General features: G+C 41.7%; 1 pseudogene; it reads right to left on the bottom strand.

Moving 5' to 3' along the window:
* Positions 1–7,042: 7,042 nt before the first annotated feature.
* LOC104657656 lies at positions 7,043–8,839 on the bottom strand (annotated as a pseudogene).
* Between the last annotated feature and the right edge of the window lie 5,032 nt (positions 8,840–13,871).

The following is a 13,871-nucleotide window of genomic DNA, read 5'->3' as shown; positions in this document are numbered from 1 at the left end:
TTCTGCTCCAGGGTCCATCTGGAGGCAGGATGGGCCCTGCTGTTACTCCACCATGCTCACACAACTGGCTGCTACATCACAAACCTGGCTACTCAAAGCCTAGACCCAGCAGACCAGCCATGTCACTAACACGCAAGCCCAAGTGGACCTTTGCAACCCAAAGAACAGGAAATTCTTCACAGCAGGGTGGCTGCCCCTGTGACCAGCAGAATCACCATATTGTGTATCTCCTTAGGGACTGAGGCCTCCTCAGTGACCTCACTCCCAATACTGTCAACCCTGCAACTGGCAGAATCACTTTGCTTTGTGCTTGCCCTGCAAGGCCTCAGGACCAGCTTACCCAGCAGCACCACAACCAGCCAAGCCTTGCCACTGGCTCCACAAATACTTGCAGCCTAAGCCACTGAGGCACTCAGAGAGACCGCTGACACTGATTATAGCTGAAGAAATTACATGAAGACTGCAATAATGTACCTACCTAGAATCAAAGCCAAAATAGACTACCCAACCAACATTCTAGGACCCGTCTACCGAAAAAAGGTATTTCCTCACAAATCTACTCCACAAAATTGGAAGAGTCAATTGTCCCACCAAGATACAAAGATATCAGTATAGGAATATGAGAAACATGACAAAGCAAAAAAGCATGACCCCTTCAAAGGAAAACAATAATTCTCCAGTAACAGACCCTCTCAGAAGAGGAAATCTGTGAAATGCCTGACAAGAAATGAAAAATAATGATCTTAAGAAAACTCAATGAAATATAATACATATAAAAAGCTCAATAAAATCATAAAAGTAACTCGTGGCTTTTAATGAGAAATTCGACAAAGATAAATATTATAAAAACTAAACCAAACAAAAATACTGGGGCTGAAGAACTCAATGAGCAGAATTAAAAACTATATTGAGTGTTTCAACAACAGACTAGATCAAGCAAAATAAATAATTTTTGAACTTGAAGTTGTTTGTTGTTTATTTTTTGTTACAGAAGGAGTTTCCCTCTTGTCGCCCATGATGTTGTGCAATGGCATGATTTTGGCTCACTGTAACCTCCGCCTCCTGGGTTCAAGTGATTCTCCTGCCTTAGCCTCCAGAGTAGCTCGGATTACAGGCACCACCACCACACCCACTGATTTTTGTATTTTTAGTAGAGACAGGGTTTCACTATATTGGCCAGGATAGTCCTCCTGACCTGAGGTGATCTGCCCACCTTGGTCTCCCAAAGTGCTGGGATTACAGGCGTGAGCCACCACACCTGGCTACATCTTTTGAAATAACTTAATCAGACAAGAAATGAGAAAAAAAAAAGAATAAAGAAAGTCTATGGGACTGATGGGGCACCATAAAGTGAACAAATGTTTGCATTATGGGACTACTAGAAAGAGAAGAAGCAAGAAAAAACCAATATATAACAAACACATAGTAAACATTATACTTACTAGAGAAAAACAGAAAGTTTTTTTCTAAGATCCAGAACAAGACAAGGATGCTCACTATTGCCATTTCCACCCAACATAGTACTAGAAGTTCTAGCCTGATGGATCAGGCAAGAGAAAGAAATAGAAGGCCTCCAGATTGAAAAAGAGAAAGTCAAATTGTCTCTCTTTGCAGATGACATGATACAGAAAACCCTAAGGACTACACACACACGCACACAAACTGTTAGTACTAATAAACAAACTCTGTAAAGTTGCAGGATACAAAATAAACATACAAAAATCAATAGTGTTTCTATATGCCAATAGCAAGCTGTTTGAAAAAGACATCAAGAAAGCAAGTCCAGTTACAATAGCTACGAATGATAAAATACTGAGGAATAAATTCAGCTGAGAAGGTAAAAGATCTTCACAACAAAAGCTATAAAATATTGATAAAATAAATTGACACAAATAAATGGAATGATATTTATGTCTGTGGACTGAAAGAATTAACATCGTTTAAATGTTCACATTACACAAAGCAATTGACAGATTGAATGCAATCCATATGAAAATATCAATGGCATTCTTCACAGAAATAGAAGAAGACAATCCTAAAATGTATTTGGAACGACAAACATTCCTGAAAGTCAAAGCAATCTTCAGCAAAAAGAACAAAGCTGGAAGCATCACTCTACCTGACTTCAAAATTTACTACAATGATGTAGTAAATAAAACAACATGGTATTAGCATAAAAGTAGACACATAGGCCAATGGTACATAATAAAAACCCATAAATAAATCCATGCACTTACACCCAATTGTTTTTTACAAAGGCACTAAGAACATATATTGAGGGAAAAAAATAGTCTCTTCAATAAAGGGTGCTTGAAAACCTATATATCCATATGCAAAAAAAAAACTAGACACCTATCTCTCACCATATACAAAAATGAATTCAAAATGGATTCAAAATGTAAATGTAAGCCTCAAAATTATAAAATTACTAAAAGAAAACACAGGGGAGGCCGGGCATGGTGGTTCATGCCTGCAACTCCAGCACTTTGGGAGGCCGAGGCAAGTGGATCACCTGAGGTCAGGAGTTCAAGACCAGCCTGACCAACATGATGAAACTCCCTCTCTACTAAAAATATGAAAATCAGCCAGGTGTGGTGACACACGCCTGTAATCCCAGCTACTTGGGAGGCTGAGGCAGGAGAATTGCTTGAACCCTGGAGGTGGAGGTTGCAGTGAGCTGAGATTGTGCCACTGCACTCCAGCCTGGGTGACACAGTGAGACTCCATCTCAAAAAAAAAAAAGAAAAGAAAAGAAAAGAAAAAGAAAACATAGGGGAAATGCTTCCTAACGTTGGTCTGTGCATGAATCATTTGGATAGGAACTCAAAAGCACGAGCAACAAAAGCAAATACAGACAAATGGATTACATCAAACTAAAATGCTTTTTTACAACAAAGGAAGTAACAAAGTGAAAAGACAACCTACAGTTTAGGAGGAAATATTTGTAAACTGCATCTGACAAGGGGTCAATATCCAGAATAATAAGTCACTCAAACAATGCAATAACAAAAAAGCAATAATCCAATTAAAAAATGGGCAAAGGATTGAAATAGATTTTTCTCAACATACAAAGAGGAGGAGACAGAGCAAGAGGACCAAATAGAAGCCTCCACCAACCACCCTCACCACAAGAACACCAAACTTGACAACTATCTACACACACAAAAAGCACCTTCATAAGAACTAAAAACCAGGTAAGCAATCACAGAACCTAGTTTTAACCTCATATCACCAAAAGAGGCACTGAAGAGGGTAGGAAACAGTCTTGCATTGCTGACACCACCCCTCCCTCATCCCCCAACAGCAGCTACATGGTGCATAGAGAGAATCTGTGAAATTGGGGAAGGGAGAGTTCAGCAATTGTATGACATTGCATTGGAATGCAGTGCTGCAAACATCAGGCAAAACACAGCCAACACCCATGGAGGAAGCATTTAGACCAGACTTAGCTAGAGGAGAATCACCCATCCCAGTGGCTGGAAACTGAGTTTCAGCAAGCCTTCCCACTTTGGACTAATGTACTTTGGGATCCTAAATAAACTTGAAAGGCAGTCTAAGCCGAAAGGACTGCAAATCCTAGGCAAGTTCTGGTGCTGTGCTGAACTTGCAACAAGTGCACATGGGCAGCACATGACCTAGTGAAACACCAGCCAGTGCGGCTAAGGGAGTGACTTCCCCCAACCCCAAGCAACACATCTCACAGCTCCTAAAGAGGCTCATTCCTTCTGATTGAGGGGAGGAAAGGAGAAAGGAAAGAATACTTTGTTTTGCAAAGTGAATACTATTTAAGCCACAGGAGGATAGGGTACCAGGCAGATTCATGGAGCCCCCATTCCAGGCTCTAGCTCCCAGATGACATTTCTAGACACACTCTGGGCTGGAAGGGAACCTGCTGCCTTGAAGGAAGGACTTAGCACTGGTGAATTCATTACCTCCTGACTAAAGAGCCCTTGGGCCTTGAGTAATCTACAGCAGTGTCCAGGTAGTACATGCTATGGGCCTTGGGTGAGACTCTGAGACATGCTGGCTTAGGTTGTGACCCAGCATATCCACAACTGTGATGACTATGAGGAGAGACTCCTTCTATTTGAAAAAAGGAGAGGGAAAACAAAGGCAACTTTGTCTTGCGGCTTAGGTACCAGCTCAGTAACAGTGTAGAAGAGTACCAAGCAGGCTCTTAGGGTCCCCAATTCCAGGCCTTGGCTCTTGGACAGCGTTTCTGGACCTACCCTGGGCCATAAGGGAGCCCACTTTCCTGAATAATAAAACCCAGGCCTGGCAGCATTCACAAGCTGACTGAAGAGACTTTAAGCCTTAAGTGAACAACAGCAGTAGTCTGACAGTACTCTTCCTAGGCCTGTGGTGGTGGTGGCCATGGGGAGAGGCTCCTCTGCCTGTGTAAAGGGGAGGGAAGAGTGGGAAGGACTGTGTCTCATGGTTTGAGGGCCAGCTCAGCCTCTGCCAATCTAGATTCTAAGGTTTCTAAGGTAGATTTCTAAGGTTTTTGACTCTAGTACCTGGCTCCCAGGTGGCATCTCCTAACCCACCTGGGGCCTGGGGGAACTCACAACCCTAAATGGAAGGAAGCAAACATGGCTGGCTTTACCACCTGCTTAAGATCTTGTAGAGCCCCAAGGTCTTGAGCAAACATAGGCGGTAGCCAGCTAGTGATTTTAACATACCTTGAGCAAGACCCAGTGCTGTACTGGCTTAAACCTGACCCAGTGCAATTCCAGTGATGGTGGCCACAGGGGTTCTTGTGCATCTTACCCCAAGCTCCAGGTGGCTCAGCACAGAGAGACTTCATTTCTTTGGGAGAAAGTAAAGGAAAAGAACAGGCAGAGAGCGGTAATCCAGAAAATTTTTCTGGATCTTATCCAAGATCACCAATGCAGTACCTCTATGAATCTGCAAGATTCACAGCATGACTGAGTCTTGGGTGCCCCTTAATGCAGATATGGCTTAGATCACAGCACCCAAGTCCTTTCAAACACCTAGAGAGCCTTCCAAACAAGGACAGGTGCAAATAAGCCCAGACTGTGAAGACTACAATAAATACCTAATTCGTCAATGCCCAGACACTGACAAATATCAACAAGCATCATTACCATCCAGGAAAACATGACCTTACCAAAAGAACTAAGTATGGCACTGGGAAACAATGTTGAAAGAGAGATAGATATGTGATTGTCAGACAGAGAATTCAAAATAGCTATGTTGAGGAAACTCAAACAAGTTCAAGATAACACAGAGAAAGAGTTGTGAATTCTATCAGATAAATTTAACAAAGAGATTGGAATAATTAAAAAGAATCAAGCAGAAGTTCTAGAGTTAAAGAATGCAACTGGCATACTGAAAAATCTTTTGAAAGCAGAGTCTTTAAAAATCAGAGCCTTTTAAAAGCAGAAGTGATTAAGCAGAAGAAAGAATTAGTGAGTTTGAAGACAGGCTATTGGAAAATACACAGACAAGAGGAGATAAAAAAATAATAATAAAATGAAGGACACCTACAAGGTCTAGAAAATAGTCTCAAAAGGGCACATCCAAAGGTTTCAGCCTGTCAGAGGAGGTAGAGAGAGATCGGGGTGGAAACTTTATTCAAAGGGATAATAACAAAGAACGTTCCAAACCTAAAGAAAGATATCAATCCAAGTACAAGAAGGTTATAGAACACTAAGCAGATTTAAGCCAAAGAAGACTACCTCAGGCATTTAATAATCAAACTCCCAGAGGCCAAAGATAAAAAAGGATTCTAAAAGCAGCAAGAGAGAGGAAATAAATAACATTCAATGGAACTACGGTATGTTTAGAAGCAGACTTTTCAGTGGAAACTTTACAGACCAGAAGAGTGGCGTAACATATTTAAAGTGCTGAAGCAAAAACCTTGTACCCTAGAATAGTATATCTGGTGAAAATACCCTTCAAACATGAAGGAGAAATGAAGACATTTTAGGCAAACAAAAGCCGAAGAATTTCATCGACACTGAACCTGACCCACAAGAAATGTTAAAGGGAGTACTTCAATCAAAAAGAAAAGAAACTTAATCAGCTATCAGAAATCATCTGAAGGTATAAAACTCACTGGTAATAGCGAGAACATAGAAGAACACAGAATATCATAACACTATAAGTGTGATGTGTAAACTACTATTATCTTATGTAGGAAGATTAAAAGGTGAACCACTCAAAAGCAGTAACTACAATAATTTTTAAAGACATAGTAAAATAAGACATAAAGAGAAACAACAAAAAGTTAAAAAGTTGTGGGATAAAGTTGAGGTGTAGAGTTTTCATTACTTTTTTTTTTTTTTTTTTTTTGCTTGTTTTTTAGTTTGTTTGTGCAAACAGTGTTAACTTGTTGTCAACTTCATGGGTTATGAGATAGTATTTGCAAGCCACATGGTAATCTCAATTCAAAAAACCTACAATGGTACACAAAAAAAACAAAAAGTGAGAAGTTAAATTATACCATCAGAGAAAATTATCTTCAGTAAGATAGAAAGGAAGGAAATAAGAAAGAAAAGATTTTTTTCCAGGTTTGTTCTCTTTTATTCTTCTTTATTCAGCATATTAGGGGCTGGGCATGGTGGCTCAGGCCTGTAATCCCAGCACTCTAGGAGGCCGAGTTGGGTGGATCACCTGAGGTCAGGAGTTCGAGACCAGCCAGGCCAATATGGTGAAACACCTCCTCTACTAAAAATACAAAAATTAGCCAGGTGTGGTGGTGCATGCCTATAGTCCCAGCTACTCAGGAGGCTGAGGCAGGAGAATCTCTTGAACCCAGGAGGCGGAGGTTGCAGTAAGGTGAGACCATGCCACTGCACTCTAGTCTGAGTGACAGAGTGAGACTCCATCTCAAAGAAAAGAAAAAGGAATACAAAAGAGAAGGAGAAAGCAGTCAACAGTAGTATAACTTAAGAAGCTGACCCCAGAATATATTCCGTATTCCATGTTTCTTCTATGGGGTTTTATTTCCTTTCAGCAACTTCTTCAAAGAGGCAGTTTATTCTGCAGTACACTAGTTAAGTCTCCTCTGAAAACCCTAGAAAGGTTTTTCCATCAGAGCCTCTATCCAACTGGTTCCATTCATTAGTTTAGTGGTGGCAATGACGTATTCTGTACCTCCATCTTCCAACTAGGAGAGAAATTACACGGCAGCAATTTCAGCAAAGGTTACGCCCCCAAGGAAAAATATCAGAGTCACTCGGTTTTCTCCCTGTTGACGTTTCTTCTGCAGTCCTGTAGGCAGTGGCTGCCGCTCCTCAAGGTGGGGCCCTGGGAGGATGCGGAGGACCTCATGGATGCTCCACCAGCCAGGCCGGGAAAGCAGCTGGACCAGCTGCACACTGAGTGGGGCATACCCACTGTACATATAGGATATGTCCGTGGGGTTTTGCTCCTTAACATCGTCTATCCAGAGGGCTAATGTTTTCCGTATAGTTGGGTAATTGTTTCTGCCCCCCGTCTGCGGTTTCAGCAGGCCGGCCTTCTCCAGGTTGTGTAAGGTCAATAAGTGCTCATAGCCGTACGTCGGAGAATCTCTCTTTTGTATTAATCCAAAACTTTTTGTTTGAACCCACTATTACACACGGATTGGAGGCAAACTGGTCTTAACACCTTGATCAATGAGTGCTTTTGGGCGATACAATCCTCAATGTAATTGTTGACCTTATCAGTGTCTATTCCAGACATAAACTCCTGTTTCACGGTTAATTTATCAAAAAAGTCTTCAGAAGTAGTGACATCTCTGATCAATTCTGCAATTGAGGTATGGTTTGCAAGCGAGCCCCTTGCTGCCTGCATGTGGGGCAACTGGCAAACAAACTACTTGATCTCTCCCACAGTCTTAGCATTGTGTCATTCCTCCAATGCTGCCAAGATGATCTTTGCTTTCTTGCTGAGCACAGAGCCCACGGCGTTGAAGTTCTTATCTCGGATCTCAGCGTAGAGCTCCTCTGCAGAATTCAGTTGCAGCTTCTTTGCTTCAGTGAGGAGGTCCTTACCACCACCGCCCTGTTTCTTAAGTGCAAATTTCTCTGGAGATAATTTCACATAACTGTTCTGAATGCCATAAATTTCATCAGTGAGTCCTTCACATGTCAGCTGAGTGGCAAGAGGTGTTAATAAATCCACATACCGATCAAGCAACAAGAGATTATCAAAAACAGGAAATATTGAATTCTGGCTTCCTGTAAACTCTCTCTTCATCCTGATCATCATATTGGCCACTTGCCTAGCACATTCTCCTTTCCCAAAGATCTGGGGGATCGTTCCATACAGAGCGTGCAGGGTCATCAGCCCCTTGGCTGTGTGGTACAGGCCCATCTGGTCGCCCTCCAGGTAGCACTCTTTGAACGTACCCTCTGATTCCACGGATAAGAGATTACCATAGAATGGAATGAGATCTAAGCTGTACTCCTCCCTATGAATAAAGGATCCCAAGACACCCAGGTCCTTCAATGGCTGTTCACACAACAGGCTACAGCATGGCACAAACAGAATATGAAAATCTCTCCTTGGGCCTTGTCTATCTTCACCGAGCACGTTTTCAGCAATTATATCCATCAATTATAGCCTGGGTCTGACAAAAAAATAATAATAATAATACTCTTGACATCAGCTGCAGCAAACGATTTCCTTTAAGTGTGAACATTTTTTCCACTTCATGTCCCTTCAATAGTGAATACTGTGCAGTCAAGCCAAAGGGTCCAGTTAGGTATTCATCCCAAATTATTCCCTTGCTTCCTGCGCACTTGTCCAGGAACTCCCACAGCTCTCGATACACCACCTGGCGCAGCACGTTTAGGTTCACTCGCCAGTAGGACGGGTGTGCCGCCATCTTGCCCCACCACCCCCTGCCAGAAAAGATCTTAAAACAAGAAGAAAACAAATTTTAAAATGGCAGCAGTAAGTCCTTATCAATTATAACGTTGAATGTAAGTGTACTAAACTCTCCATTCAAAAGACATAGACTGGCTGAATAAATTTAAAAACCAAGATCCAATAATGTGTTGCATACAAAAAAACACACTTTACCTATAAAGACACATGTAGACTGAAAATAAAGGAATGGCAAAAGATATTCCATTCAAATAGAAACCAAGAAAGAGCAGAAGTAACTATACTTACATAAAAAAATAGATTTTAAGACAAAAACTATGAAAAGAGACAAAGAAGGTCATTATATAATGATACAAGGGTCAATTCAGCAAAAGGATATAACAATTTAAATACATATGCACCCAACATTGGAGCACCCAGATATATAAAGCAATTATTATTAGACCTAAAAAGATAGATAGATCCTAATACAATAATAGTTGATGACTTCAATATCCCAGTTTCTACATTAGACAGATCTTCCAGACAGAAAATCTACAAAGAAACATTGGATATAAGCTTTACTGTAGACCAAATGGATCTAATAGATAGTTACAGAACATTTCATCCAACAGCTGCAAACTCTACATTCTTCTCCTCAGCACACAGATCATTCTCAAAGACAGGCCGTATGTTAGGCTCAAAAGCAAGTCTCAGAACATCTAAAAGATTGAAATAATATCGAGTAACTTCTATGACCACAATAGAATGAAACTAGAAATCAGTAACAAGAGGAATTTTGGAAACTACACAAACACATAGAAATTAAATAATATGTTCATGAATGACGAGTGGATCAATGAAAAGATTAAGAAGGAAATAGAAAAATTTCTTGAAACAAACAATAATGGAAATACAACATACCAAAATCTATGATATTCAACAAAAGCAGTACTAACAGGGAAGTTTATAGCTATAAGTGCCTACATCAAAAAATAAGAAAAACTTCAAATAAACAACATAATATGCATCTAAAAGAATTTGACAAGCAAGAGAAAACCAAATTCAAAATGAGCAGAAAACAATAAATAATAAAGATCAGAACAGGCTGAGGGGCGGAGCAAGATGGCCGAATAGGAACAGCTCCAGTCTCCAACTCCCAGCGCGAGCGACACAGAAGACCGGTGATTTCTGCATTTTCAACTGAGGTACTGGGGTCATCTCACTAGGGAGTGCCGGACAATCGGTGCTGGTCAGCTGCTGCAGCCTGACCAGCGAGAGCTGAAGCAGGGTGCGGCATCGCCTCACCTGGAAGTGCAAGGGGGAAGGGAATCCGTTTTCCTAGCCAGGGGAACTGAGACACACAACACCTGGAAAATCGCGTAACTCCCACCCCAATACGGCGCTTCAAGCAAACAGGCACACCAGGAGAATATATCCCACACCTGGCCGGGAGGGTCCCACGCCTACGGAGCCTCCCTCACTGCTAACACAGCAGTCTACGGCGATCTATCAGCAAGGCAGCAGCGAGGCTGGGGGAGGGGCGCCCGCCATTGCTGAGGCTTAAGTAGGTAAACAAAGCCGCTGGGAAGCTCAAATTGGGTGGAGCTCACAGCAGCTTAAGGAAGCCTGCCTGTCTCTGTAGTCTCCACCTCTGGGGACAGCGCACAGCTGAAGACCAACAGGGGAAGCAGCGGGGGCCGGTGCAGACGCGAACGACTCTGTCTGACAGCTTTGGGGAGAGCTGTGGATCTCCCAACTCGGAGGTTGAGATCTGAGAACGGACAGACTGCCTGCTCAGGTGGGTCCCTGACCCCGGAGTAGCCTAGCTGGGAGAAATCCCCCACTAGGGGCAGTCTGACACCCCACACCTCACAGGGTGGAGTACACCCCTGAGAGGAAACTTCCAAAGGAAGAATCAGACAGGTACACTCGCTGTTCAGCAATATTCTATCTTCGGCAACCTCTGCTGCTGATACCCAGGCAAACAGGGTCTGGAGTGGACCTCAAGCAATCTCCAACAGACCAACAGAGAGTCCTTCTGACTGTCAGAAGGAAAACTATCAAACAGGAAGGACACCTATACCAAAACCCCATCAGTACGTCACCATCATCAAAGACCAGAGACAGATAAAACCACAAAGATGGGGAAAAAGCAGGGCAGAAAAGCTGGAAATTCAAAAAATAAGAGCGCATCTCCCCCTGCAAAGGAGTGCAGCCCATCGCCAGCAACAGATCAAAGCTGGTCAGAGAATGACTTTGACGAGAGGAGAGAAGAAGGCTTCAGTCCATCAAACTTCTCAGAGCTAAAGGAGGAATTACGTACCCAGCGCAAAGAAACTAAAAATCTTGAAAAAAGAGTGGAAGAATTGACAGCTAGACTGATTAATGCAGAGAAGATCATAAACGAAATGACAGAGATGAAAACCATGACACGAGAAATACGTGACAAATGCACAAGCTTCAGTAACCGACTCGATCAACTGGAAGAAAGAGTATCAGCGATTGAAGATCAAATGAATGAAATGAAGCGAGAAGAGAAACCAAAAGAAAAAAGAAGAAAAAGAAATGAACAAAGCCTACAAGAAGTATGGGATTATGTAAAAAGACCAAATCTATGTCTGATTGGGGTGCCTGAAAGTGAGGGGGAAAATGGAACCAAGTTGGAAAACACTCTTCAGGATATCATCCAGGAGAACTTCCCCAACCTAGTAGGGCAGGCCAACATTCAAATTCAGGAAATACAGAGAACGCCACAAAGATACTCCTCCAGAAGAGCAACTCCAAGACACATAATTGCCAGATTCTCCAAAGTTGAAATGAAGGAAAAAATCTTAAGGGCAGCCAGAGAGAAAGGTCGGGTTACCCACAAAGGGAAGCCCATCAGACTAACAGCAGATCTCTCGGCAGAAACTCTACAAGCCAGAAGAGAGTGGGGGCAAATATTCAATGTTCTTAAAGAAAAGAATTTTCAACCCAGAATTTCATATCCAGCCAAACTAAGTTTCATCAGTGATGGAGAAATAAAATCCTTTACAGATAAGCAAATGCTTAGAGATTTTGTCACCACCAGGCCTGTCTTACAAGAGACCCTGAAGGAAGCCCTAAACATGGAAAGGAACAACCGGTACCAGCCATTGCAAAAACATGCCAAAATGTAAAGACCATCGAGGCTAGGAAGAAACTGCATCAACTAATGAGCAAAATAACCAGTTAATATCATAATGGCAGGATCAAGTTCACGCATAACAATATTAACCTTAAATGTTAATGGACTAAATGCTCCAATTAAAAGACACAGACTGGCAAACTGGATAAAGAGTCAAGACCCATCAGTCTGCTGTATTCAGGAGACCCATCTCACATGCAGAGACATACATAGGCTCAAAATAAAGGGATGGAGGAAGATCTACCAAGCAAATGGAGAACAAAAAAAAGCAGGGGTTGCAATCCTTGTCTCTGATAAAACAGACTTTAAACCATCAAAGATCAAAAGAGACAAAGAAGGCCATTACATAATGGTAAAGGGATCAATTCAACAGGAAGAGCTAACTCTCCTAAATATATATGCACCCAATACAGGAGCACCCAGATTCATAAAGCAAGTCCTTAGAGACTTACAAAGAGACTTAGACTCCCATACAATAATAATGGGAGACTTCAATACTCCGCTGTCAACATTAGACAGATCAACGAGACAGAAAGTTAACAAGGATATCCAGGAATTGAACTCATCTCTGCACCAAGCGGACCTAATAGACATCTATAGAACTCTCCACCCCAAATCAACAGAATATACATTCTTCTCAGCACCACATCGCACTTATTCCAAAATTGACCACATAATTGGAAGTAAAGCACTCCTCAGCAAATGTACAAGAACAGAAATTATCACAAACTGTCTCTCAGACCACAGTGCAATCAAACTAGAACTCAGGACTAAGAAACTCAATCAAAACCGCTCAACTACATGGAAACTGAACAACCTGCTCCTGAATGACTACTGGGTACATAACGAAATGAAAGCGGAAATAAAGATGTTCTTTGAAACCAATGAGAACAAAGATACAACATACCAGAATCTCTGGGACACATTTAAAGCAGTGTGTAGAGGGAAATTTATAGCACTAAATGCCCACAAGAGAAAGCAGGAAAGATCTAAAATTGACACTCTAACATCACAATTAAAAGAACTAGAGAGGCAAGAGCAAACACATTCAAAAGCTAGCAGAAGGCAAGAAATAACTAAGATCAGAGCCGAACTGAAGGAGATAGAGACACAAAAAACCCTCCAAAAAATCAATGAATCCAGGAGTTGGTTTTTTGAAAAGATCAACAAAATTGACAGACCGCTAACAAGGCTAATAAAGAAGAAAAGAGAGAGGAATCAAATAGATGCAATAAAAAATGATAAAGGGGATATCACCACTGACCCCACAGAAATACAAACTACCATCAGAGAATACTATAAACGCCTCTACGCAAATCAACTAGAAAATCTAGAAGAAATGGATAATTTCCTGGACACTTACACTCTCCCAAGGCTAAACCAGGAAGAAGTTGAATCCCTGAATAGACCAATAGCAGGCTCTGAAATTGAGGCAACAATTAATAGCCTACCCACCAAAAAAAGTCCAGGACCAGATGGATTCACAGCTGAATTCTACCAGAAGTACAAGGAGGAGCTGGTACCATTCCTTCTGAAACTATTCCAATCAATAGAAAAAGAGGGAATCCTCCCTAACTCATTTTATGAGGCCAACATCATCCTGATACCAAAGCCTGGCAGAGACACAACAAAAAAAGAGAATTTTAGACCAATATCCCTGATCAACATCGATGCAAAAATTCTCAATAAAATACTGGCAAACCGGATTCAGCAGCACATCAAAAAGCTTATCCACCATGATCAAGTGGGCTTCATCCCTGGGATGCAAGGCTGGTTCAACATTCGCAAATCAATAAACGTAATCCAGCATATAAACAGAACCAAAGACAAGAACCACATGATTGTCTCAATAGATGCAGAAAAGGCTTTTGACAACATTCAA

Source organism: Rhinopithecus roxellana, chromosome 6, assembly GCF_007565055.1.
Source record: "Rhinopithecus roxellana isolate Shanxi Qingling chromosome 6, ASM756505v1, whole genome shotgun sequence".
NCBI classification, from domain to species: domain Eukaryota; kingdom Metazoa; phylum Chordata; class Mammalia; order Primates; family Cercopithecidae; genus Rhinopithecus; species Rhinopithecus roxellana.
The sequence above is the reverse complement of the archived record's forward strand: the minus strand, read 5'-3'. Positions and strand labels throughout refer to the sequence as shown.